General features: G+C 42.1%; 1 protein-coding gene across 5 annotated transcripts in view; it reads right to left on the reverse strand.

The window, feature by feature from the left end:
- Nucleotides 1–27341, reverse strand: part of Ntrk3 (neurotrophic receptor tyrosine kinase 3) — a 377280-nt gene that overhangs the window by 136755 nt on the left and 213184 nt on the right. The gene's annotated exons all lie outside the window — the stretch shown is intronic.

Consider the following 27341-nt stretch of genomic DNA (forward strand, 5'->3'; position numbering starts at 1 on the left):
TACAAACCTAGACAAATAAGATTCTTTTGAATCTTGCTTACTTTTTACAAATCATATCTAAGTCCTTAAAAGCTAATAGCAAATGAGCAAGTATATTCAAGTATGAGAAGCTCAGACTATGCCAAAATTAGGGTATACTAACAAAGAAAAGCAAAAGGTAGTCTCTGTGCCAGGGGAGGAAGGAGTAGAGCTTAGCAAATAAGCTCAAGAAGACCTTCAGTGAACTCCAAATTCTCATGTAACATTCAGCAAAATCTTCAAAGGCCTGAGAGACTTTAAATCTATGAAAAACCGCACCTGAGCACACAACTCCAGGGTTCTACCTAATATCAACAAGAGTTGTGAAAGGGAAAAGAAAAGAAAATCACCACTATCACCCCCAAATCTACTGTGTTACTTAACTAATCACCCACTGCGCAGGTCAACACTAATTACTGACTAGTTTTGAAGCAGAAACAGGTGAGCGCATGTAGAATGTTCCAGATCTAACTTAGAACTAGACACAGATAAGTTGAGAGGCATGAAAGCAGTACTTTTAAGCTCTGAAGCAACACTTTGAACTTGTTAATTGAAGTGTCCTCATGCAGAGCCCAAACTCCACAGGTAAACTATATCCTTGTTCTTTGGAAAGTCAAAAAATAAACCATTCAATTTGGCATTTACTGAGCTCTAGTGATGTATAAGGCATTATTCTGAGTTTCAGTCACATCTATCTTCCTTAAATAATAAAATCATATTTGTCTGATTTCTCTAATGAGAAGGCATGGTACCCAGAGGCTGAGTGACGTTCCTAGTTCTACATAGTAGATAATAGACAGAGTGGAGATTTGAAACCATGTGCTGCTGGTATGCTTATACCTAACAACTATAATACTCTGCTCCTCCAAGAAGCTAGATAACTGTGTAACATCCAACCAGGAATTTGCTTTTTGCTGAGCCAGTGCGACATATGGAGGAAGAAACACTTTCGGATGAAAATCTTCAAGGAGTAAATAGGCTCAAAGGTGTGGGCAACCAACTGCTGCTATGATATATTTGGATTTTTCACTAGTGTTCTGCCCAGTGGCTATTTTTAATATGAAAGTCTCTATGGTAATTGAAAAGATGTAGCATCACTGCCAGGAATATAGTCAAAATTCTCTCACAATCAGGAGTAGCATCTCTTGCTTCAAGGCAATATATCTCTAAAGAAAAGAGAGGGTCTCTAAGTTATGCCTTGTCTGCTTTGTCTCCCAGCATTGGTGTCAGCCACCCCTGGCCTGGTCTCAGCCTTAAACCTCATCCTTAAAAATCTTCTGATACATCAATCTCCCATGCACTTCTGGCATCCTTGACCTCCCAGAAGGGCAACATCAGAGTGTCTCTACTTTTCATTTGATCTTAAGCTCACAAAGGCAATGGAACATAAAGACAAAAGGCATAGAATAGAGAATGAACAGAGTGATGGGGTTTTTGTATATGTTTTGGGAAAAAGAAGAGAGCTGGCTAGGAAACTGGACTCTTGGGAAGAAAAGAATCGCTTTTCATCAATGGAAATTTCAAACCATGCATATAAAAGGGGTCTTGGAACATACTAGAAAAGATTCATTAATGATATGGTCTCAGTATGTGATGCTCTGGCTCAAAATACAAGCACACAGCCAGCACTATCCCAACACACCACCAACATACTGAGAAATGAATATATGACCTTCTTTTTGTGAAAATTCAAGGTTCATTTGCACCAAGAAAACCATGTACTCTTCTGCCTTCCAAACTGTAAGAGAAAGAGGAGTCTAGAGACGGCTGAGACAAGAGAAAAAAATTAGAAAATCTTAAGAATTGTGGGGAATATATGAGACAGCAGCCCTTAGGCTCTGTAAGAATTAGCTTCAAAAAACAGGGTGAATATAAGCAGGGTCAAAGTGAAAAAACTAGGCCCAAGGCTCGCCCATGTTCATGAATATCTCACAGCCATTCTATGCCTCCAAATCGGAGCCAGCGAAGGGTGGTGGTGGACAGACTTCATCATCACATAATGTTTTCCATAAGTGAAACCTTCAATGCACCCAACTGTAGCAAAGTAGCATTTATCATCATCTTATAGTTGGGAAAAATACAGCCCAGAGACCCTAAATAACCTGTGCAAAAATATGTGTCATATTTGGAATGTGAAATTATATTTGAGTAACTCCAGAGGTTTCCACCTGACTCATTTTCCTTCTATTGCCCAAGGCTTCTTGAGCACCAAGATGCAAACTCTTTGGTGGTTATGGTGGTTTTCTATGGTTGATGTTAGGAGAATTCTGGTGCCACTGAAGAAGTCTTGATATACCTTGATATCTCCATGAAAGAAGCGACTAGCTTGCCCCTTAAGCTATTAGATGTTTCTGATAATCCCAAACAGACTGCCACTTCAGCTGCCTGTCCTAAGACAAAAACTTTATAGGGACAGAACTTCATAATGATTGCTCCAAACAGCCACCATTGTCTCCATAGATTTAGAAAAGCCTACTCATAGGACCATGAGATTGTGCCTAAAATCTAAACCCTTTTATGTCTTATCTTTATGTATCATTGTTCAGCTGTATTATAATCCTCTTTATCTACGAGAAAGTTTAACATCCAAAACTAGGTTACCTCAAACCTGGCTGTAGACAATGGTTCAACTCTGAGATTACCTTTTTGGTATTTGCTAGATCCTAAATGCCTGGTGTCTCTGTATCCCATAACTACAGTTCAAGAGAAGAATGCTAGGAGCACACATTCTTCCTCTGGCTGACTTGAGGCTGGGGACAACATTATTCTAAGAGGTAGGAACCTCGACCACCATGATGTTCCACTTCCCTTCAAGTCACATTGTGCCCTGACACAATATTAGTAACCTGCCAGACATGAGGCGATACATTTGAAAGGACCTAGCATCAATTAAATAGGGAAGTTCAAGGTTAAGAAGAGACAGCAAGTTTCTATAGGAAAGATCCCCTATCCCACAATCTGCTGATGAGTAAGAGGGCTCACTAGAAGGCAACTCCTATGCACATCTCTTTCCAAACTTTTTATGAGTTCCTCACAGGACCAGTGATCTTCAGAATGTACCTAATTTACAGCATTCGTAGCTGTCAAAATAGGCTCTGACTTTAAGGAAGAAAATAAAAATCCTCATTACCAAATTCAGTAGGCACTACAGTGGGTGGTAAAACAAGAATATTTCAGTCAGCCAAAAAATATTTTTCCACAACCTCTCATAATTATCCTAGGCTTTTCTCTCCTTCTTTCACCCCCTCCATAAAATGTAACTCAGGGAAGGGGTTTAAATTGCACAGGGACGAACTTAAGCAGCTATTAATATCTTATATGTCTCAGGTGTCTTTCTAGGCAAAGTGCTTTTCAGATTAGTGATGGAGGCAGCTTTTCTGCTGAAGCACCTGGTGCAATGCTATGCCCTACCAGGAGCCCATGGAGCAGGGAATGATAGAGATCATTATACATACCCAGAGGTCATATGAAAGGGGGGATTACTGGAGTCTAGTGGCATCCTCAGCAGAGAGGCTGCTCTATCTGGGGACGCTAGCCTTCCATAGACTCACAGCACATACAGCTTCAGGTGAGAATGAGGGGTAAATGAAGAAGCCTTGCCCAATTGGAGAGCCTCATTCTGTGATGTGAAAATGACCAACATCCCCTTAGTGTGGCAGCTAGTGTAGCATCTGTAAACTTAATGCTGAGACTTATATGAAAATACAAGGGAGCACAGATGTAGACACACACGTGGAGAACAAAGGATAGCCGAGCAGAAGCACACCCATGGATTCAAACAACGACAAGCTATGACTGTCTCCAAGTTGTGGGCTTCAGAGTTCAGCATGACTCTGGGTGAGCTTTAAGTGCTTCATCTTTTAAATTCTATGACTCTAGCCCAGCTTACATCCCATTGTTCATTCCTATCTCCTGGAAGTCAAAATTCTAGGTGGACGTGGAGTTACAGTGACAAGTGGCCAGGGATCACCCTCAGCACATCTTCATATTAAGCAGATGCTATGATCCCTTTGATCCTTACTCTATTATTCATAAAGTCATATCAATTACTGAAATAGTATCTTGACCACTACCAGGAAATGGGATGAGAGGATCCACCTCCATGGGCATCGCCCCCATCCCTATTCCTGCTGGAAGGTTCTTTTTCCATTAGTAGCAGCTCAGATGTCCTAGACACCACAGATTAGCCCCCTCCTGGGCTCAAAGGATGTCAACTCTCAGCTAAAGAACAGACTTTTAGTTTTGTTTTCTGTCTGCTTCTCTTGAAACAGAAGAGGTTTTTTTCGAGTGAGGATAAAGTGCCCATTGCCCACTTATTAAAACCACTAGCTAAAGAGGTCTGGGAGAAACCACAGCATCAGCAACATATTTGAGTACTTTAATTCTCTACTTTGTTAAAAAAAATTGAGAATAAATTTGATGATGCTCATGACAATGATGATATTGCTAACATTAGCTGATATTCAGTTGAAGGAAACTTACCCTATTTTAAAGACTTCGCCCTCCTTCCATTCAACCTAAAAGGGTTAACTGACATTGTAGCAAAGTCAGGCAAGGTAAGCAGTTACAAATGAATATGAAAAATCAGGTGTAATACAGTGAGAAAAGGCACAAATCATCTGTGTCTAGGTGGTGGTGTTGTGAAGGACTACAATCCAGTGTTACCAGGTCCTTCTGTTTCCAGGGAAAGGAAACGCAAAAGCTTAATGTGAGTGTGCCCGAATTTTACTTTTGAAAATACTGGCATGCTTTGCATCAGTCAAATAACATACTACTGTGCATTTCACATGACCCTGGGGCTACTAGATTGTAATCTTTTTCTTCCAATAACCAGTAAGATGCACTGAAGATGAAAACCTAAATGAATCCCTTAGGGACTCACAGCTGAAGTGCTAGAACTGGGTTAGAACTCAAGGCCAGATCACCGTATGAGAGTGAAGATCCATCACCCCAGAGTTATAGGGGCCACTTCTATATCCTGACAGAGGCCTGAGATGCAGCTGAAAGAACAAACCAGACAACACTAGGACAGATCTATTCTTAGAGTCACAAAACTGCCTTTGCCAAAGCCCATGATATACAAGTCTTTCAAATGATCAGGCATAGAACTTGACCCACAATTTCCTTCAGATATCTTGTCTCTGGCTTGGTCCCCTGAACCATGCTCTTCTCAATGCTGTCAATTTAAGATCGTGTTTACTCATCTGGCCCAGATTTAGAGGACAGAAGTCCTCACCACACCTGTTGTCCCATATCTTTCTAGTCCTCCTGCCTCTAAGCTCTATTTCTCTCCTTTTACAAAGGATCCACCTTTGGGTGTTGGAGCCCAACAGCTCCTCCATCTTCCCAGCATTCTATTTGAAAACTTTTACTGTCTCTATGCTTTCTTACTCTGTGTTATCAGAACTATATTCACCATCTCAATAATACATTTAAGCCACGTATATGATGCATGCCCATAATCACAGCACTTGAGACAAGAAGGTTGTGAGTTCAAGGTCACCCTGGATTTCATTAGGACATCCTTTCCTAAAACAACAACAACAGCAATAGCAGTAACAAAGATTTTAAATGTGACTATTCCAGAGACAAGGGAGAGAAGTATGAAATTAAACCGGCAGTTCTTTCTCTAAGGTATTTTAGTATTTTCCTGGCACAAGAAGAAAATGACAAGAAGAATAAAACCATACCTGTTTTTTCACACAGTCAGTAATATATTGAATATATTCACAAATTACTCACAGATTCTGCTTCTACATACTATACAATAAACAATGTAGAAAATGTTTTATTTCTAAAAACACACATTATTTATGTGTACCTAAGTTCCAATAGCAGAACTAAAAAATATGAAGAACAAAATTTATTTTACTGTCCATGCTATAGAATTTAACCCCCCCCAACACACACACACACACTCACACACATACACAAAATATCAAAGAACTTCCATACTAGAAATAACCCAGAAGACAGCAGGTCTAATTGCACTCTCCAGAGAAGACACATGACAGAGTTTCTGGCTACCTTGCCTTGATCACACATGGTGGGTTAATAACTGCTACCTGAATGCGGCTCACAGCTCTTCAGCTCAGAGTTGTTACCGTCATACACATGGTGACCTGCATACTACTCATGATGGGAAAAACACTCCCTTTTGCTTGCCAAATGTTCTTCTGTCTGCTCTTTCCTCATTTGGAGCTTATTTAGAGGGCATATTCTTATTCTTTGATTTGGACTGAAAATGGCTAAGAATCTCTAAATACCACAGGCAGGTTATTATACTGCCTCCTGTCCATCACATACTCACCCAGAACTGCAGTCTCTCCCCAGAGGCACCTTCCTACCTCTGCTCACACTGCCCCTCTCCTCCACCCAGGCTGCCTCTTCTTTTACCACCTGTAATTCCTGTTCATCAGGAGGCATTCACCAAAAGATAGCTCAGCCTCCAGCTTGCTTTACAAAACTCAAAACAGAAAGGGATTGAGACGGTTTAGCTGGGAAACTATTAAAATGTGCCTCTATTCATGAGTCTATGAGGGAATTACAAAATATGCATATTTCATTTTGAACAGGAAGAGGTTAGATGTATCTAAATTCAATATATTAAAGGATATTTGCTGTGTGCATGTACTTTCAGAACTTTGGGGAATCATGATTACATTCTTACTAATCTGATATTTTCACACAGAAATCACCTCCTTGACCTTGACAATGAAGTGAAATTTCAGGACTGGGTCATAGTGGGTGGTCACCTCTGCAAAGCCATAATTAAAGGCACATATGCTCTGAAGCTACAATACAGCCAGCCACCAAATCAAATCAGTATGACACAGGGAGACACTTCCTACTATGCACTGCTCCATGGAGGGGAAAGTGTCATTCATAGTTGATGTCATCACAAATGGACAAGATCAAGCACCCACTGCGATACTCTTTAAGGCAGAGGACCATCACACCATCCTACAGCTAGAAGTTGTGGGCAGCTTCCTCAGTGCAGGTAGCTGTTTCAAGCTCCTCCTACTGCCCCTTCATTTTATACACACAAAGACTCAACAATACAGGTCCTCCATTAGTCCCAGGAGACTCACAGATGATTTAGTAGCCATTCAAAGCCCGGATGCTCAAACCTTCACTGCTTCTAACCCATTTCTCCCCTTTTATTATGATTCTAAGTCTGATAAACCTCTCTGTTTGGAGGTCTCAATAACTGCTTTGAAGTCACAGGTTGAGCCAAGACAAGAGATGAGAAAGCAAGTTAGGGTTCTGGCTTGTATGACAGTGACAAAAACCCCACTAATCATACGAAAGCAGCTACATCAAGATGACCCACTCTTCCCCTGTGTTCACAGCACATGCAATTGAATCTGGAACTTAAATATGCAGCAAATGTTTACTAGACAAATAATATTTAAAATATACTATCAACATTTGTACTCAAACACCTAGACTTCATCAACAATTTTAGGACAAGGGAACTTAGAAAAGTAGCACAAAGAGTTTAAAGAGATCTTCTTGCACTTAGACACACACAAATCCCCCCAAGCGTGTGGCTTGTTAAAACAGATTGTGCAGTCCATGGTCCAGAGTTTAAGATTCAGAAGTATGGAGTACATTCTGAGAATCTGCATTCTTGACATGATCCAAGGTGGTACTGATTGATGCTTCTGGTCTGGGGATTGGACTTTAAGAAGCACTGACGTAGAGTCTCCTTAAATTCTGCAGTAGAAAGCTTAAGACCACTGACAGTGTCCTCCTTTGGATCAAGGCATAATTAAACAGCAAAGGTGTGGGATGAAAACCTGGTCCATTTCCTATATGGAATGGGTTATCCACCTGGGCTAATTGATTAAGAAGCCATAAGCAAAAAGCCATATCCTTGGTTGTACACTATCAATCAATTTTCCACAATACAGTGCAAAGAAGAGTCCCCATATGCTGTCCATCCACTATAAATTCTGAGAAATCATTTCGAAATAGAGGAGTAGAAATGAATCTCCTTTGTGAGCTGACAGCAGGAAGTAGCCTGAAAGCTACATGGGCATCAAACAGGTGCTTAGTTACAGGCTTGCTTTCTTTTCAATGTTGTTAAGAACTAAAACACTACTCAAAGATCCATCACACGTAACTGACTTTTGATACGTTGTTCAAAGACTCAAATAGCAGCCGGGTCTGGGTTCAGGAAACCCAAAGAAATATTGATAGTAATGTCTTCTAGGAGCTGGTGGGGCCAAGAGGCAGTGTTCCTTGAAGCTTACTTCCTAAAATAACCCAAAAGAGCTCTAAACAGAAAGTTATTTGAGGGTCTTAAAATTTGTAGGAGTGTTGGAACAAACTGTACTTGATAAGGTTCAACTGCAGAATTCCCCAAAGACTCTAAAACCAATTTCTGTAGCAATTACTGCACCTGAGCCAGACGGTTCACTTTTGTCAAACGTTGCTTATTAAATGGCCCAGACAAAATCAACTTCTTTGGGAGAAATGAAAAGATTGCATTTCCACTTACAGGTTCAGGAGATGTGAGAAATACCGAGAGACAAGAGCTGCCAGCCTTACATTTGTCCTTTCTTCCAAACATGTATGTGGGTTAATGTCATTAAGATGTGTGGCCTAGCCTCCTATCTCCTCATCTAGGAAAACTCTTAGGAGTTTTTGTTTTCTTTTGTTTTGTTTTCAGGTGTAAGAAAATAAAAATTCTGTGCTATATAAGGAACGTCAGTAAAAGAACATGGATGAACAGGAAGGAAAATGCCTGAGAGCCAAGTCCTATTGCTGGAAGAATTTTTGGTCCAAGACTTGAAAGCATAAAAGTACAAGTGAGGATCATATTTCTAATATAAGTGTCTGGTTATAATACTGAGGCCAGCTAGGACCTGATCGTGCACAGTTCCTTTTCAACACCAGGAAAATACAGATGCCCCCCCCAACCCCAAGTGTTTGAGGACTAGCAGCTTCTGGGTCTCTACCTTGCTTATTGCTCCTGAGACATAGGAGCAGGCTTTTTGCTGCAGCGTGGTCCCTGAGCCTTTGCCTCTCCAACTCAGGGGCTTTTTACTTTTTTATCTTTTTGTAAAGCCAAAAGCATTGATCTATCTGTGTTTAGAACTGTGCACAACAAATGAAGGAATAAATTTCTATGTGAACAGACAGAAATGCTAGTTTCAAAATCTAGGCAAACTTCCATTTTTATAAGCCTCTGAAGGCAATATAAATAAATCAGGAGTCGAACTTGCTAGCAGAGATTGCTAAGTCTCATTTTCTAAGTATTGCCTCTGTGATGAAAGGCATACCCAAGGGGGGATTTCATCTCATTCCTTCCTCGAGCAAGGGTCTTCTTTATCCACTTGAATCAGTCTCTGAATAACCTACTTAGTTTGATCTCTGTATTTTTTTAAAAAAATTTTTTCTTCCAAGATTAGTTCTTGATAAGTAACCTAAGATGGCCTTGAACTCACAACCCTTCTACCTCATTCCCCTGAGTGCCGAAATTACAACTGTTCTATCATCTGTCTTAAAGAATGCTTCTCTCTCTCTCTCTCTCTCTCTCTCTCTCTCTCTCTCTCTCTCTCTCTCTTTCCCACCCCCACCCAAGTCATAACCTACTTTTAAGAGATCAGCAGTAGGCACTGTGATAAATATAGGTTTGAGCTATTTAAATATAAATCTTACAAATTCATAATTATATAATTGTTTAATAACATGATTCCATGTATCTATAGGCTCCATCTTTACCAGTGGTTATCCTAGAGTCACCCTGACCTCCAAGCCCACATCTTTAAAGCCCAGATACCATCCACTGCTCTTCCTCCACATACTAATGTCGTGACTTGGCAGGCCCTTCCTTTGCAACTCAACCTGTTCAATTTTTTCCATCACTTTCTAGTTCCAATACCCCCTCCTCTACGACGCCCTCACCCACATCTCTGTTCCTCTAATTTAAACAAGCAGTTGCTCTGTAAGCACACTCAGCTTTTCAGTTGCAGGTTTCTGTGACACACGTTATACTATACATGTAGCTTCAGGAACTATTTATGGTCTCCCCAGCTGGAGTGTAGACTCCATCACTTGAGGTAGAGCCTACTCTGTTTATCCCTCAGCCTGCTGCACTAAGTCTGCAGCACAGTGGTTGCTCCATAATTAGACACTCTGCACACAAACTATCCTTTAACCTTATTTTTCACAGATGCTACTTTCCAGTTGGCATTGTCATGGAGAACAAAAGGATATATCTTCATTGGCTTGCTGCTAGCTCCACAATGGTACCACTGGGGAATCCTGCCAAGCCACATACACATAGCTTTAAAAATGGTTGCATCATGTGTGTGTTTGTATATATGTGTATGCGCTGGTCCGTACATGTGTATGTGGGTGCATGTGTATGCTCATGAAAGTTTGGGTATTGTTACTTAGGCTCTGTCCAAGCTGTTTGTTTGTTAGTGGGGTTTTCTTTTCTTCTTTTTGTTAGACTCAATTTCTCACAGGCCTACAACTCACCAAATAAGGTAGACTGGCTGACCAGAGAGCCCAGGGTTCTACTTGTCTCTACTTCCCCAGGACTAGGATAACACAAATTACCAAGTATTGTCACTTACGAGGCAACCATTTTACCATCACCCCAGCCCAGCTGCATCGCTTTTGATGACTTGAAATAAAGGTCTCTGAAATGTTGTTAATTTAACAAATTTGGACTTTAAAACCATATGCAAAATGCAGTCTGATCTTTACATATGATACGCGTGCATGTTGGTTTTTGTCTGTGTTACTGTGTTATTTGCTTACATGTGCATATATATGAAGAAAATGGGGCTGGAACTCAAACACCATCTATTACTACTTGCCTTTGCATGTAGTCTGGGGTGGTTCTTCTTTCCTTCTTTTTAACTTTTCTGATGCCCCTCCAATATTTACACTAAGTATGTATTCTTAAAGACCCATGCACAAATGTTGAGTGTCACTTGATTATTCGTTTACTAGACTACCTCCCAGAAAGGAAACCTACAGCTGTGAGTCACAGATTACTGTCAACAAGAATGAGATACTCAAAAAGTCATCCCAGCCAATTTTAAAGAACCTTATGGGGACCCCCTAACAACTCTTGCTCAGGATATGTGAGAACAAGCCATAGACAGTTTTGTTTAACGTTCAGGAGTTTACACTTGCATAGTGAACTTTGCTAAGTGGTTTATCGCCCCATTTTGCCATCTTTTTCCTGGATTACATGAACAAGGAGATATATTTGGGTCACTCTGCTGCAACCTAAGAGGAAGGGGTGCATGGAGTTCCCTTTCAGAGGTCAAGCTACTTAGCAGTGCCTTCTCCAGCTGGGTGCAGGACACGCCCCCTCCCAGGGGTCTCTCCTTCACTGCCTCTCACCATTTACATTCCAACGATGTAAAATGATGAATACTTTTAATACAGGAGACCTGTCATTTATTTATTAGCTGGGGACAGGCTCTGCAGCCGGGAAGGATGCATTATAAATCAAGTCCTTTCTCAGCCATTAAAAATTAATACAGTTCATAATGCAGAACGTCAGTAATTTCTTTATTAGAGCAGAGCACTGGCTTTTTTTTCCTCTAGATTTTGTTCCCCACCCCTTTCCTTAAGAATGCTGCTTTTTTTGATGACTAGCTGAGTACAAACTACCCTAGGGAAGTGTGCTATAGTCCCTCTGTGACAGAGGTTAAAATGGAAGACTGTAATCTCCCCTTAGAAATGCAGTGTCACTCTAACTTCCTCAGAAGGCTCATATTCGCCTGCCCTCATTTGTTTCAGACCCACCTTGCATCCAAAGTGGAAGGCACAATGGCTCCATTTAGACACAGTGAGAAGAAGGCATGTTGGGAGAACTCGGTGTGTGATGTGCTGATGGTTTTTCCCTCACAGGAAAGTTTCTGCTCATGTTCCTATCATCTCCAAATTACTCTGGTACTGACAGAAAGAAACATGAGTGAGGGATAAAAGTCCAGCCCCTGAGGCATACTTCCTTTATTGACAGCCTGGATCCAGAGATGCTGCTAGGTGGGGTACTGCTTCACTATCCCAAAGGCTAAGCCTCCAGGAAGACCTCCCTTTGTTTCTCCCAGTGAACAGTAGCTTCAGATGGGTGAGAGTTTGGAACTAGGAAACTTCTGTTGTCCTTAACTTCAGAAAGGATAAGAGGGAAATTCCAGTATGTATATTGTCTTCATTCCACCTTAAAAGTAGTAAGGGAGAGAGGGGCTGGGGCAATGGCTCAGTGGGTAAAATGATTGCTACTCAACAGGAAAGACCTCTTTTCAGATACCCAGAAAACAGATTATAAACAGAGGCATAACTGTTTATAATCCCACTTCATCTCTACTGAGAAATCAGAGGCAGACAGGCTTGTTTGAAGATAATGGGCCAGTGAGCTGGGTGTATAAAAGAGGGAATAAGAGAGACTCTGTCTCAAACAAGATGCAGACCAATACATGAGGTCCTCTGCCCTTCATACTTACACACTAGCACATCCATGCCCATACAGGCACACACACACACACACACACACACACACGCTAAGGAGTTTGAGTGATAAGTCCAACCAAATCAAACTCCTTACAACCATTGCTGAGAGGTTCAAAACCATTTTACATCTGTCCCCACATCAGCACTCTGAACCCTGTAGTGCCTCTGGAGAAGGTTCTTACTGAGATAAACAGTGTGTCCAAAAATCTAGCTCTCCTTCAGTGCTGATGTCTTTGTCAAATCAGCCACGACTGAGTTAAAACTCCTTGGTAACAAATCCCCACAAATCCCCAAGCACATATTTAAAATCTATTTTCAGAATTACATTGCGCATAATTCAACCAATCAATGAGCCATTAGGAGCTTTGTCCCAACACTTCTTCATTACCAGTGGCATTAGGGCCTCGCAACTCAGCAGAATCCCATAGGAAGAGTTGCTGTATCACCAGCATTTCTAGGTCTGGAGGCAGAAGCAAATACTGTGTCTGGGGAGAGGGCTGGTTACAGTCTGGGTAACAAATTAACCTACACAGTCTCCTGGGATGGGCTCCAAGGAGACTCTGGCATGACACAAGAGATGGTGGCTCTGAGGACATTGATCTTTCCCTTCTATTGTACTACTTCTCCCATCCATCTGTAACTGAACTTATCTTCCAGGAAGCCTGCCTCCCTCAAAGGAGGCAAATCCAGACTGTCTTGGCAATGAGGGTGGTGTTGGGTCCCATAAGAGCCCAGGAACACTAAAAAGAGACTAACTCTGTTGCTTGAAAATCAGTACTGCGCCAGCCAAAGTAGCACATGTCTGAAATCCTCCAAGAAGACACTTAGTCTACTCGCACCTAAAGATGAGGTGCGAGTGTAGGTCAGACATCAGGCCTGAGCTAGAAGAGAGGAGCTTGAACATGTGTGAGGCTGGAACTGATCACCAAGTGTCCTTGAACAAGTCCCTCAACTTTCTTGAGTTCCTAGATAATCCCTCCTTGTCAAAGGAAGGAGTCATATTTCATTCCTAGCTAATTTAATGCAGGAGAGACTGCTTGAGACAGACAAATAGGGTGGTAAGCCTCGTGTGTCACAGTTCTGTCATGTCCTAGCTATGGGACTCTAGCATGTTACATCCTTTGTCTCAGTTTCCTCCTCATCTAGGAAATAAGGACAGCCATAGTACTTGCCTATTAGAGTTCTGTAATAATTAAACTACTGGCTAATTCATTACCTTCAGTGTGTCACTGCCCAACCAACAAGAATCACTGTTTTAGACACTACTATTGAGATAATGGACTTCCAAGTTCAGAAATGCCCCTCCGTCAGATTTCAGTCTACTGAACTTACTTACCTCCTCTTCCTTTCTAACCCACTGTTCACCATCCACCCACTCCCATCTACTTCCTAAAAACTATACCCAAACCTGCTCCCAGAAATTCACAAACAGGTTCAATTAAACCCAAGTGTAGACATTCTTGCCTGGGCTCTTAAGCACACCCCTGAAATTATTACAAGCCACCAGCCCCATAGTGACAACAGCAACCATAAATGATCAGTACCATCTCTCTACGAGGATAGTGATACAATATTAAAAAGACACATGGGCTCAGTGCTCTCTTCTTTCTGCTATGGGCACCTCATAGGGTTTCTGCTCACTCTAAGAAGTAAAGGCATTAGCATGTCTGAAATGTAGATGAGCACACTTTACTCACTGAGGGGGACTGGGGATCTCCCCTCATCTCTAGTGGTCACTATCACATTCTCCTGACAGAACCTTGATTATGTGATGGTGTTCACTCCCTTCACATGGTCATACAGGGCATATACCTCAGAGGAAATGAGTTCTATTTCCAGACCCAGAAGAGACTCTTCAGGAGCCTAAAGTGTTTGTGGTAATTCCATTCTGCTTGAGAGTGGCTGGCTTTAGAATAAATATGTGGCATAGTTCTTCCCAGTGAACAAAGAAAAGGAAAAGTATTTCAATCTCAAACCACGAGGGGTATTACCATGGTGGTAAATCAAAACCAATGAAGGGATAGGAAAGAGAATCCCAACACAGAAGAGCTGGAGTCCAACTTGGAACCTTTCTTTATTATTTAATTGCTCTAAATAATTATCAAATTTATTATTATATGAGTCCAGTGGGGCAGAATTATGGCCTATTATTTTTAGATAAAAATATCTCAGTCAATATAATCAAACGTTCAAAACATGAGACATGCTCATAATATGAACAAGACTCAGGCTATTTACTATTTCCTGTATCTAAAGATACAGTAATGGGCATTAAACCCTGATTCTAAAAGCCCCTGCACTGGCACAGGTACAGGAGACCACAGATCACTGCACATAAGCAGTACCACACATGTGTATGGGAGAGATGAGCTTTTACAAAGCAAAACTAAAGGGGAAAGTAAACCAAAGACTTGAGAGAACAGATGAACCCCTCTGTGGATCTCTTTGCGCTCTCCAGTTGAGTCCACAGCTTTCCAGTTCCAATTAACCCAAAAAGAAATTGGCCCAAGCCTTGTGTTCATCTGCATCAACCATTTTCTGACACCCAACATTTTATAGTTCTGACTCCTAGGAATATCTCTACAGCTGTGGATCTGAGTAATAAAATGTTATTTCTTGGATTTGCTTAAGGTGGCAGAGGGGGAAAGTTCTTAGCTTTTTGAAAAATAACTCCAAACTTTGAAAATATAACATTTTGGGGAACATTAACCTGATGAGTCCCTGAGAAGATATTCCTAGCAAAACTTGTAATGATAGTTGTAAGCAAGGGTAATCAGATATGTGCTGACTATATGAAGTTGATCAATGATTTTCAAATTCTCGTAGCAGTTCATCTCATAACATAATGGCCATGGTGACTACCTTTTCCTTCCTAAAATATACAATGGGTTTATGTCTTGACCATAGTCAAGTAATACTTGACTAGGCAAGCTAGGACAACTCACATCCAAATCTGATGAATAAAGATCCACTCTGACCAGTGGTGTAGATTACTCGCTCAACTGTAAGAGCTTGACTCAACCACTCAGTACCAAGACTATTATCATATTTCTTTCCAGAGGGGAGCATTTGTTTCTACCTTCAACACAGTGGCTGGGAAACAGTGGTCCTGAATGTTACCTGGAGCTTGGGTTGCCCTTTTCCTTAAGAGACTTCCCACTTGAAATGTCAGATCTGTCCAGAAATAAGGAACAAAGTGAAATTCTGGCTATGACCAATGTCTCCTGATATGGAGGTCAGGCTATGTCAGAAGTGTCTGCAGAGACTCCTAGGCACAGAACACAAAATGACTCCTGATCCCTGTGAACAGGGCCTGTTGGTACTCTGCCTGAAATCCTAAAGAGTGCCACATTCTAACTCTGATTATTGCCACTGAGTGCAGCCTCTTCCTGTCCCCCCTAAAGGTTTAAGAAGAAATATGATACTATCTTTGCCAAAAGGGATCAGGCCCATCTGGACATTTTCAGAGTGACTTACATCATCTGCCTGAAGGCAATAAGGAGACACTGAACTCCAGGATGGTCAGAACATGGCCCACTGCATGCTCTTATTCACAGAGACAATGACAAGCAAAGCTCTGACTCAAGTTTCATGGTATGATACATTTGGGAAAACTGAAGACCCAAGGTCATTTTTGTTGACTTGTTTTTTGAGTCAAGATGACATCAAATCTCTATCCTCTTGCCTGAACTCCCCAAGCGCTGAATTAAAGATGTGTCACTCCATCCAGGCCAATGTCCTTCTTGGAATGTTGAAATAATTTTAGTGCCCAGGACTTAAGAATGCCATAGGAAGACATATATGTAATAAATGTTCCCAAACTTATTAGATCATGGAATTTGGGGGAAGCGCAGAGGAAATATCGGTTAGCATCCCTCTCTGCATTGTTTCTGAAATCCTGAACTAAAGGAAGTTGGAAGAAGATGCAAGGACAACTAGGCTCCTGGCTTCCCACCCAAGGAGACAGTAGAATTTTGAGTCTTAGTGACGGAGCATTAGGAATAGAGTATGAAGTGAACAAGAGAATCCTGGCATGCTTGCCACATCTCCCATCATCTTTAGATGATGCGTGAGCATTCACAGGTACTAGAAATGGTGAAAATGATAATAATTTTCTGCTAGACAGGTCTTATGGAAAGAGAATCCTAATAGTGATTACAATTAATGATGGCAGACCTGCTCCCCTCAAGGTTGGATATGGCCTCTTTTCTTTCTCCAGCCCTTCTAAACTAAAAATTATTTGTAAAAAACTAAGACCCGTGAACACATTTCAGCATGTTTCTCCTCATCTTCATAATCTAGCCATGTGAGATGGACGTGCTGATGATGGCTATAATAAAGCTGGAGACCGTGGATATCATTACTGCTCATCATAACTTCTATTGTCCAGACTTCCCAAGCCACCCAAGGTAAAAATCATAAAATTTGCAGGTAAATAGATGGAGCTAGAAAAGAGCACATTGAACATGGAATGCCAGACCCAGAAACACAGATATCACATGTTCTCTCTCATATGAAGCTCCTAGCTTCAAATCTTCAGTGAGTATTTATCACATAGCAACAACAGAAGCCAGGAAAGTTTAAAAAAAAAAAACAAAGAAGAGAGATGGTTCCTGCTCTTTTAAATAGTAGATTAACTTTGTTTTTATTATTTTCATTACGTTTTCAAAGAGTTTTTCCTCTTTTGTGTTTGGGAGGGAGTATTCATGCACGTGTGTGCACGTATGCAGAAGCCAGAGGAGAATGGGCACTGTCATAGTTTACTGCTCTCTGCTAGGTTCCTTTAAGACACTGCCCCCTGAATGAATCAAAATCTCACTATTTTGATTAGACTGGCTGGGCAGCAAGTACCTAAAATCCTCCTGGTTCCATCCCCAAGGCTTGGGTTGTTGGCATTCAAAGCCAGGCCTAGATGAGGATTTGAATTCAGGTCCTCGTGCTTGCACAGTGAGCTCTCTTGACTAATAAGATATCTTCCCAGTCCTGTAGACACTTTTTCTTGATTTTTCAAACTCTTCTCCTAAAATGAGTGTCTCTGTCTTCTTAACAACAAGGAAGGTAACTCCCACGTCCTTCCCTTCGTGTCTGTGGTATTTGGTGAGAAGGGCAAGGGATTGTTCTGAGGAATGAGGCAGAATTCATCATCAGTCATCACATTTCTTGTCTAGGCAAGATTCATAAAGAATTCCCTGTGTGCTAAGTCTTTTTGTGCATTTCTAGACTTTGGAATGCAAATTTTGATCCCTCTCACTACAACAGGATAGACAGAATGTGCTCAGCAGCAGCAATACCTGTGTGTCATAAGTTCAAGGCTTAGGAAAGGCATCAAATTCCTCATATTGACTTTAAGTCCAAGCAACCATCTTTAGCTCAGTTATAAAGCCCATCTTTGAATTACTGTCTGATGTCTGTGTGTCTCAACTAGTTTAGAATTATCACCCTTTAAAAATCCTAATCAGTGGCTGAGGCTGAGGAGACGGCTCAGTCAGTAAAATGCCAGCTGCATATGCACAAGGATCCAAGTTTGGATCATCGGCACCACATAAAAATGCTAGGTTGGTCACACCCATCTGGAACCTTAGAGTAGAGTTGGGGTTGGTAGGCATAGAACCAGGTGGATCTCTACTCACTTGTGTTCATCCAATCTAGCTAATGCTAGGTTCAGTGAAGGACCCTGTCTCAAAAAATGAAGTATCATAGAGAAAGATGCTCAGTGTCCACCTCTTACCTCCTCTACACACTTACAACGAAAGTAAATCATCATAATCATCATCATCATCATCCCTAAACAGACTTTGTATCTGAAATCGGTCACGAAGAAAAGTAAGCTTATTACTGAGAAACTCTGAACTGGAAAAAAATGTCAGGAGGGAAGTTAGAGTTCCCACTCCCTAAAGACAAGGTTAAGGCCGGAAGGCACCAGGAAGACAGATAGTCCTGCTGCATCTAGGCTTCTGGAAAGGAAATAAAGTACCCACTTCACACCCTGCTCACTTGCCTCTGCTGGGTACATCTCCATGGGCTCACATTGCACTACAAACTGACACCCCTCCAGGATGGCTAGAGACCTTATCATTCCTCACCTTCAACCATGAAGTACATCCTTATCCCCCAAGTACATTTTTTATCCAATTACTGTGTATTTACAGTGAGCATAATTATAACTCATTACTTAATTAGCATGACTGCATGCAGTTTCTAACTTTAAGTATGTGATTATGGCCGTGAAGTACAGAACAGACGAGGTCATAGCTATCAACTGAAAAGCAGGTTGCCTTGGCCCAAGGAGATGAACATGAATAGGTCTCTTTGTGCTGGTGGACTTTGAAGCCCACTTTGAAGTGCATGTTCAGTATGTTTAGGGCTTTAAACTCATTTGGAATGAGTATGGATACTTAGTTTCATGTCCCTATGGAGGGGGGGGGGTGTTATTACAAAATAGTATAGTTGAGCTATACCATACCCAGAGGATATAGATGTTTGTGTCTAGAAATGGTTATTCCCTAAGGGTAGAGAGCCACAAGACAAGTGTGTGACTATATTTGCACTCCAGCTTAATTAACAGGACTTAATTCCCTTGACTCCCAAGATGTCCCATCCTGGCACTCTCCAGATCTTCAAAATAGAAAGGAAGCTGGGTGTACCAAACCTAGCATCACAGACCTCTCAGAGATCTGCTAAACATCCCAATTAAACCTGAAAATTGGATGAAAGCGAAACAGAGATGAGCAATCCTAGCTTACAGTCATTTAAAATGCTCCATGATCTACTGTCTGGAAATCTGAGCCTGGGAATGCCCAACCACTGGCAAAGTCTAATAGCCAAATGTCACTGATGCCTTCATCGTGATTCAGCCCATGGTTCCGCTAAGGGTGCTTGTCAAGATCAACCAGTATAAGAAAGAAGGAGCACCTTTGAACCCCACACCTGCACATCTGTCTCATCCCTTCCATGTCACACCTTGCCAGTTTTGTCCTACCCCTTACCAGGAAGCATCCCTCCCCCTATATGGTAACCTTCTTTTCTCAGCTGCAACTTCAGGGAGCTCCCAGATCAGCTCTGTAACCAGAGCCCCTTCTTGCCATTAGTAAGGCCAGTCTGAAATTCCAAAGAAGGAAAAGCTAGAAAGATACACACTGCCTCTGCAGCAGCAGCTGCTCTTGTGGCCTCAGATACTGGCTCTAGGAGGGGTCTGCTCTTCCCAGACAAAGAAGCCCATTTTCCATATTTCATGTTCAAGTCTATGATGCTGAGCTAAGTGGCTGGGGAATAAACACCTATCATTACCCTGAGCTAAGCGATGTTTGTTAGTACAGAGGTTGACAGAAATCTATATCATGCAGATGCACTATTAATACTGCATTGCACACACAGGCTCTGCGCTCCCCTCTGCAGCTGGCAAACCAGCCTTGGCAGTTTCTCTTCCAGAAAAGGCAAGCTCCATGACTAATAAGCCCAGGAGCAAAGGAGGAGACAAACAACTTACTCAACTCCATAAAGACCACAGACTTGAGTGTCCTTGGCTCTATTTCCTGGTGTGGAAAGTTCATAGATGAGAGTGGGAGAGTGTATAGTGATGTTGTCTTGGGGAAATGAGTAGGGCTTAAGCCCCTAAGCAGATGTATTGTGGCTGAAGAGATATAAAGGATGGAATTTGCACTCTAGCCCCAGCTTCTACACTTAGCATGAGAACAGTAGATGTCTGTAAACTAAGTAGGTGAACAAAAGAGAAAAGGACTTTGCAGAAAACCAACAGATCAAAGAATTTTGGCAATCTCATGGGGGGATGCTGTGAAGACGTCAGGTAGAGCTTCCATGTCCTCTGTGATAGATGGAAGGGATGAGCACGAGGTTGGCCAGCCAGGAGGGGCTCAGGGTTGAATGCATGACCATCCTTCAAAATGGAAACCCACAAGGAAAATTAAAACTGGAGAACCAGCTTGAAAGCATTACATGGAGAAAATGAAGACACTGGCAAGATGGCAGAAAAAGCAAAGAAGAAAAGAAAGTGATGATAGTATGTGCCTTTAATCCTAGCAGTCAGGAGGCAGAGGCAGGCGGATTTCTGAGTTTGAGGCCAACCTGGTCTACAGAGAAAGTTTCAGGACAGCCAGGGCTACACAGAGAAACCCTGTCTCAAAAAACAATAAAATAAAATTTTAGAAAAAACGATGGATACATAAAAAGGAAGGGCTAATCAGAAGCTTGAAACTGAACCACAAGAAAAGACTCACTAAACTCTGCTGATATTCACTGAAAGCTCGGACACACTGGTAAGCCAAGGAACCAGCTCTGACATGAGCACACCAACTGGCCTTCGACCATGACAAGATGAAAGTGGTGTGCATTAGTCTGTGTAAACATCCACAAGAACTATATTAGCATCTATTTCTGGGACAATTCAGAGTGGAAGACACTTCAAAAAGCAAAGAATGGGAATGCACAACCACAAAGAATCTGAGACAGGAGATGATTAGCAGAGGCAAGTCTAAGGGAAACCAGAAACTACCTGCCTTAGTGCCACTACTTGGTAAGACAGTTTTACAGTATCTTGTAAAGCTACATGTTCTTAGCATATGATCCAGATTACTTCTAATTATTTATACACATAAGTATAAAACTTATGTCCACCCATAAGCCTGCACCTGAATGTTTATATGGCTTTATTGTTCCAAATGGGAAACCACAAATAATGAAGCTGTTAATTGCCCACTTCAATAAAACTCATTCTGAAGCCTTAACTCCAGGTACCTTAGAATGTGAATTCATTTGGAAGTATGGAAACTGCAGATATAATTATTTTAAGTGATCACACTGGGGTAGGGTGGCCCCTAATTTAATATGCCTACTGTCCTTGTTGGAAGTCACATTAAGATAGATGGGATGATTCATCTGCAAATTTGAGGAACAGCCAAGATGCTGGCTGTCCCATCAGACACTGAGAGGCTCAAAAGGATCTGAAATGGTTTCAGAAAAAACAATACCCTACCGACATCTTGATTTCAGACTATGACAACACATTCATGTTGTTTGAAGCTGACTTGTCTGGGTTCTGTGCTTTTTGTGCTATTGAGCTGGAGCTCAAACAAACCAATACAATGTCCCTCAGTAGGTGAGTGAGTGGTAAAAGTGTAGCGCATTGATAATTACTTGATAATGAAGAATAGTAAGCTATCAGGCTATGGACATGTGGGACTTCGTAAGGGTATCCTGGGTCATGGTTGAGCAGGTGCCTAGAACCCCGAGACTCTGCAGACTCTGCTGCGTGGAATTCTGCGTGAGAACCGCGAGAACCGGCAGGAGTTCGGTCCCTCCCATCATCCAGGATCCTGAAAAGCAGTCACATCTCCATAGAGTCACATAGGCCAGGCTATAGGCCTCAGGCCCTAGGGATTTACATACTAATGAAGGCCAGAGGGCAGAGCAAATTAAACATGCCTCCCCCAGATCCTCCCCCAATCCTCCCCCTTTCTCCCTCCCTATATAACTCGGGACTGCCCTGAGTTTTGGGGGGTACGCCTAGATCCATCTATTATCCTCCATGACAATAAACCTTTTTGGAACCAAGGACTTCGTGTTACTGGGGCCTGCCTCCGACAAGGTCCTCAGGCCGCTGGAACCATAGGACTTCTTCCCTAATGTGGGACCTGCCACGGAGGCGGAAGCCCCTCTGGGGCTTGTGCCGCTGTGGCAGCCTTCTTAAATTTTCCCCACATGGACAGACATAGCGGAATTTTAGGGGCATACTGCTAAGTGAATGAAGCTAAGCTGGAAGGCTAATTACACTGTGATTCCAACTATATGAAAACTAGAAAACATGTGTCACGCAAAATGGGAACAATATAGAGATCAGTGGATGCTAGGGGTTTGGGGCATGAAAAAGGATTTTTAGATCAGAACACAGAACTGCCACACACCAAGTGACAATCCTACTGAAAACTGTGGAATTTAGCTAACAGTAATCTTTCAATATTATCATAATGCTATCACTTATCAAAACCGAACTACACTCATGCCAGATTTCAATGATAGAGAAACAAACCATTGTAGGGAGGAGGAATAAATGGGAACATGTGGGAACTCTACTTTTTGCCCATTTTAAACCCATTATAAGAAGAAAACAATTATCTAATGCCAGGAGTAGCTACTACCTCACCTGAAGACATGGTCCCTAGCATCTCGAGTCTGTAATCAAAGAGGTTATAAGTGCCAGACAAAGACTGACCCAGTCTTCTGTCTAAGAACTTTGGTAAACCTTGAATATACTACACACAAACTATCCTCACTCCTATGCAAGCTAGCTCCCTTTGTTCACGAGGTATGGAGGGTTATAGGATGTCTAGAACTCTGGGTAACTGGTTTGATGAATAAAGACAGATGATGGGTCCCATGGTGTTTCTTTGTTGCTTTCATTATCCTAGGCTCAGTTTTGGAGTACTCAGCTGATGCTAGGTCAAGGGGAGACCCCATCTCAATAAACATGGTTGGAGCCTGAGGAGTGCTAATCAAAATTGTCCCCTAACCTCCCACATACATACATACGCATGAACACATAGTGAGAGTGCATGCATGGGTGGGGGCAATTATATCACAGAAGTGCTATAACTGGAAAGAAAGTAAATCCCTGTTTGGGAAACAGTACACACTTGTTTGAGAGGTGACAGGGTGACTGAGCATCTGGTGTAAAATCATCCAAGGCCGGTACATGGTGTTTTCTGCAAGCTATGGGTTAGAAAGAAGCAAGAAAGAAAACTCATATTGGGATAGAGTGACCCTGGGAGGGATGAACAAGTGTCTGGATTGAAGTGGCATTATGGCACAGAATATTGAGGAAGAAAAGAGTATAGGGCAATGCTGTATATGAGAGAGAGGAGAGTGTTATTTCAAAACAAGAATTACATACAACAGTTAGGAAACAATTGCCAATCTGAAAAGAAAGAATAAAGGCTGCAAAACCAATAGAACAGCCAAAAGCAGAATGTGCGTGGCACAGTGGGGTGAGGAAGATCTAGGAAGTAGGGGGACGTCTTGGGGATTAGCTATGGTTAGCAGTAAAACTGAGAAGGTGACAGCAGTGTGTGTCTGCTTCATCTTTTCTAGAGTCTTGAAGAATGCCTAGCACAAGTCCTTCCTAAGGGTATATTTGGTGGAGAAGCTAAAGTCTTCTCAGGATGGTGCACAGATGCTAAGAGGAGTTAGAGACTCAGAAACCTGCTCCAGCTGTGCAAAGAGATCAAAGAAAGAGTGTTGAGTATCCTGGGGATGTGGCTCAAGAAGTGGACTAGCAGTTCCATAACAACACAAGTTGTCATGGTGAGTAGAAAGAAACAGACAAACATGTCTTGGAGAATGATAATGGAAGGAGAAGTCAGTCTTGGGGACACATTCCTGTTTGCAGGAGGTGAGGTGCTGACCCTGGGAAAGTGGATAACACTACTTGGGAACAAAGGCAGACATAGACACCTGAAGACCAAAGGGATGATGGAGATGGAAGCAGATTCTCTCCCCTGCCAACAGCCTGTTTCCTCAACAGAGATTAGGTTCTAAGAAAAGGGACAGACAGAGAACCCTGTGTTTCACAGACAACAAGGATGCCTTTTCTCCAGCCTATAGCAAAGAGTAGAAGCCTAACTCTGTAAATGATAGCAAGTCCAGGCCTTCCAAGTATTGACTTTACTGAGGCCCACAAGATACACAAAAATAATCTAAGACCTAATGTTGCTATGTACACATTTCACCATCTCCATTTGGACAGGTCCATTCTGTCTGATTCAGTAAGATCTAGCCCAAGACCCTCAGCTTTGTCACAAGGAAAGCTATATCCATTGTCTAGTGCTTTTGTGAATCTGGGAATGTTTACATAAATAACAAAGGGCTTACTGGACTCAGGTTGGTTATACAGGGCCAAATAGCTGTATCTTTATTCAGGTCTTTCAGAATCCTGTAAAGGCTGAATCATTTTGGAATAAAGACAATGTCAAATGCAGAGCATTTGTCAGGGACACACGCAGGGGGATGCAAGCATCTTGATAAGGGATTGGTACCAGGTGATCTTTAAATATCCTTGCAGCCTGACATGCGATGAAAAATGCTGTGGACCAGATTGAAGACAGATAGAAAGCAAGAAGCCAACCAGCATCCTAATCATTCTGGTCAGAAAGGTCCCATGACTCAGGGTAAACACAAGAATAAAGGAGAAAAAGCACTCTGAGCTTAATCTGTTGTTGTAGAGGATGGGTAATGAGGCCTGTAGTCAGGAAGCTCTCTGTCCCTACAACACTCCCAAATGATACATGTTAAAATGGAACAAGGGAGGGAATCAGATGGGGCACACCCTGGGATCCACCATATGAATAATTTGGTCTCTTAATACCCTGATTTTCACTGTCCTTCCAAAGGTGTGGTCCCAGTCTTGTATACAGCACTGTAGCTGCTCCTGCCTATTGATGTGCCAAAGCACATATGGCTTTAACTATTACGATGGTATCTCATTATACATAGGGTTGTGTCACAGAGTTAGTTCCCTTGACGGATGAACTTGAGAATCAGAGACTCACTGCCTCTCTGCCTTTCTGGCCCTGCTTGTTTGAGTCACAGGAGAATCAGCCAAATACAATTATAATGCTCCTACAAAGTACTTATCATACCACACATGTTTTCTAAGAATAATTATTTTTCCACTATGTATTGATAGGGCCAAATGGACTGACTTCAGCACTAAAAAGATACTTTTCCTGTAGTCAAGGGGCTTGGACAATTGGATTCAATCCATGATCTTTTTGTGATAAGGTTTTGTTTGTTCCCTCCAAGCCAAGTCTCTGCCAAGAAGCCTAGAATCTATGTCCACCAACCTCTACTTGCTCATCCCCTAGACGGCCATGTTGGCTCACACACCAGGACAAGTTCCAAAAGGAGAGCTCTGTATCCTCCATGGTTTTCATGGTATGGTGGCTCCTTGGCTGTAAGATTTACCCTGACTTCCAAGGACACCCAACTGGTCCCAGAGTTCTCTCCACAGCTCTTAAGTTCCCAAGGGACAAAGGTCCTGACGTCTCAAAAGAAACTTCCCTCCCTCCCACACGTTAGATCCACCCTTGTCTTATACTTGTGTTGATGGCATGATTACGTAACGCTCCAGTAAACAGATATGACCCTAGGATCAGACTCTGTACATCCACAGACCAGAGCATCCACTTACAGCAGGCGGTGACACTCATCAGTCAAGAGTCTGTACTTGGGAATTTGCCTGGTCATTAAAGCTCATTTGTAATTCAGAAACCAATGTCTCTACATGATCATTTCCAGCAAAGGCTAAACAGGGCCTTAATTGTGTGTCTGCAGATAGGCGTGTATGTACACTTTTAATTAATAGATAAAACTACTTATATTTATTGCATGCAACATGTTTTAAAATTATTGTTCCAATTTTTATACCATAAACAAGTACACTCTTCTGGTGGTCTATTCCAGACTGCATTTTTCACATTTGGTGTTTTTGTTGGTAATTTGCCCTAAAATGGCATCTAAGCATAGCTCTGAAATACCATTCCATGATCTCAAACAGAAGATAGTGGCCATATGTCTTACAGGGAAGTCTGTGTACAAGATGGGAGTTGATCAGCCATTAGTTGAGTCATATGTAAATGACTCGGCCATATCTGTTAACTAAGGTGGTTTTAAAAAATAAAATCACAACATGAAAGGTTATGTACAGGTTAGATGATAAAATACTGCAAGCAGAATTTCACCAATATTTTCTCTGGGTGCATAGGTTCAGAATTTTCTAATTCACTGTCTCCAGGGACTTTATGGAAAATTACTACCTCAAACAACAGTGAAAACATTTATATCCAAAACAGCAATGGCCAAAGAACACTACAGAAGACTGTCCTTCCTGGCTACCCCTATCAGTTCAGACAAGCCTGATCTCAGACAAGCGCTTAGTAGTGGTGCTGTTCTTTGTATGGTTTTATACTGTAGATCTGAAACCTTATCTCTTCCCTATGCTCAACCTTGATCTAGAACCCAGGTATCCTTTGTATAATACTCACAGGAAGCCTCTGACAAAACACTACATCAGATTCTAGATATGGAGGCAAACAATGGCCTGAGCTGACACTAGAACAACCCTGCTCAGTGTGGTAAGGCTTACTAAAAATCTTGAGCCAGAGAAATGGAAGTAAAGGCTGATGGGATGACCCAAGACCTACTCGGCTACTGGAAGTCCCAGCAGCAGCAGCAAGAGCTATGAGCGTTGAAGAGTATGACTCAAGTACAGAGAGTTCAGACCAGGGAGGGATGAACAAGACCAGAATATACCTTTGTCCTAGGCCTAACCCAGACTGAGATGTGGGAAGAAGCCACTGGTGGGAATTCTGGTAGCTGGAATGGGCCACTCACAGCCTTTTGGTATTCTGTCTGTATGGTGAGGCCTTTCCCTAACAGGTTACTCCCATCCCTTCCTGGTATCCCTGCTCGCTAGTGGTATCTCTGCACTCTGCTGAGCAGTGGATTATTCCCTGGAAGGCAGGAGCAGTGTGAAGGGGAGACGCTGTGCATTCATATTACTGGGCACATTGAGCTTGGGGACACAGGAAGGAAAACAATGTTGGCTGGAGGGACAAGCTACTGCAGCTTCAGGAGCTGAGAGTGGACCTAGCAGGGGCTCAGAAAAAATACAAAGAAAGTGGCTGAAACTAACAGGAGGGGAGAAACATAGAGGAAATAGTTGCCCTAGGTGATAGGAAGAGGGGATTCCTACAGCTTGAGCTGGAAGGTTTTTAGGGAGTGTATACTTTGGGGACTGGGCTGGGCAGCTAGGGATTCATTTCTATTCA

Source organism: Grammomys surdaster, unplaced genomic scaffold (assembly GCF_004785775.1).
Source record: "Grammomys surdaster isolate TR1022 unplaced genomic scaffold, NIH_TR_1.0 126036, whole genome shotgun sequence".
Taxonomy (NCBI): domain Eukaryota; kingdom Metazoa; phylum Chordata; class Mammalia; order Rodentia; family Muridae; genus Grammomys; species Grammomys surdaster.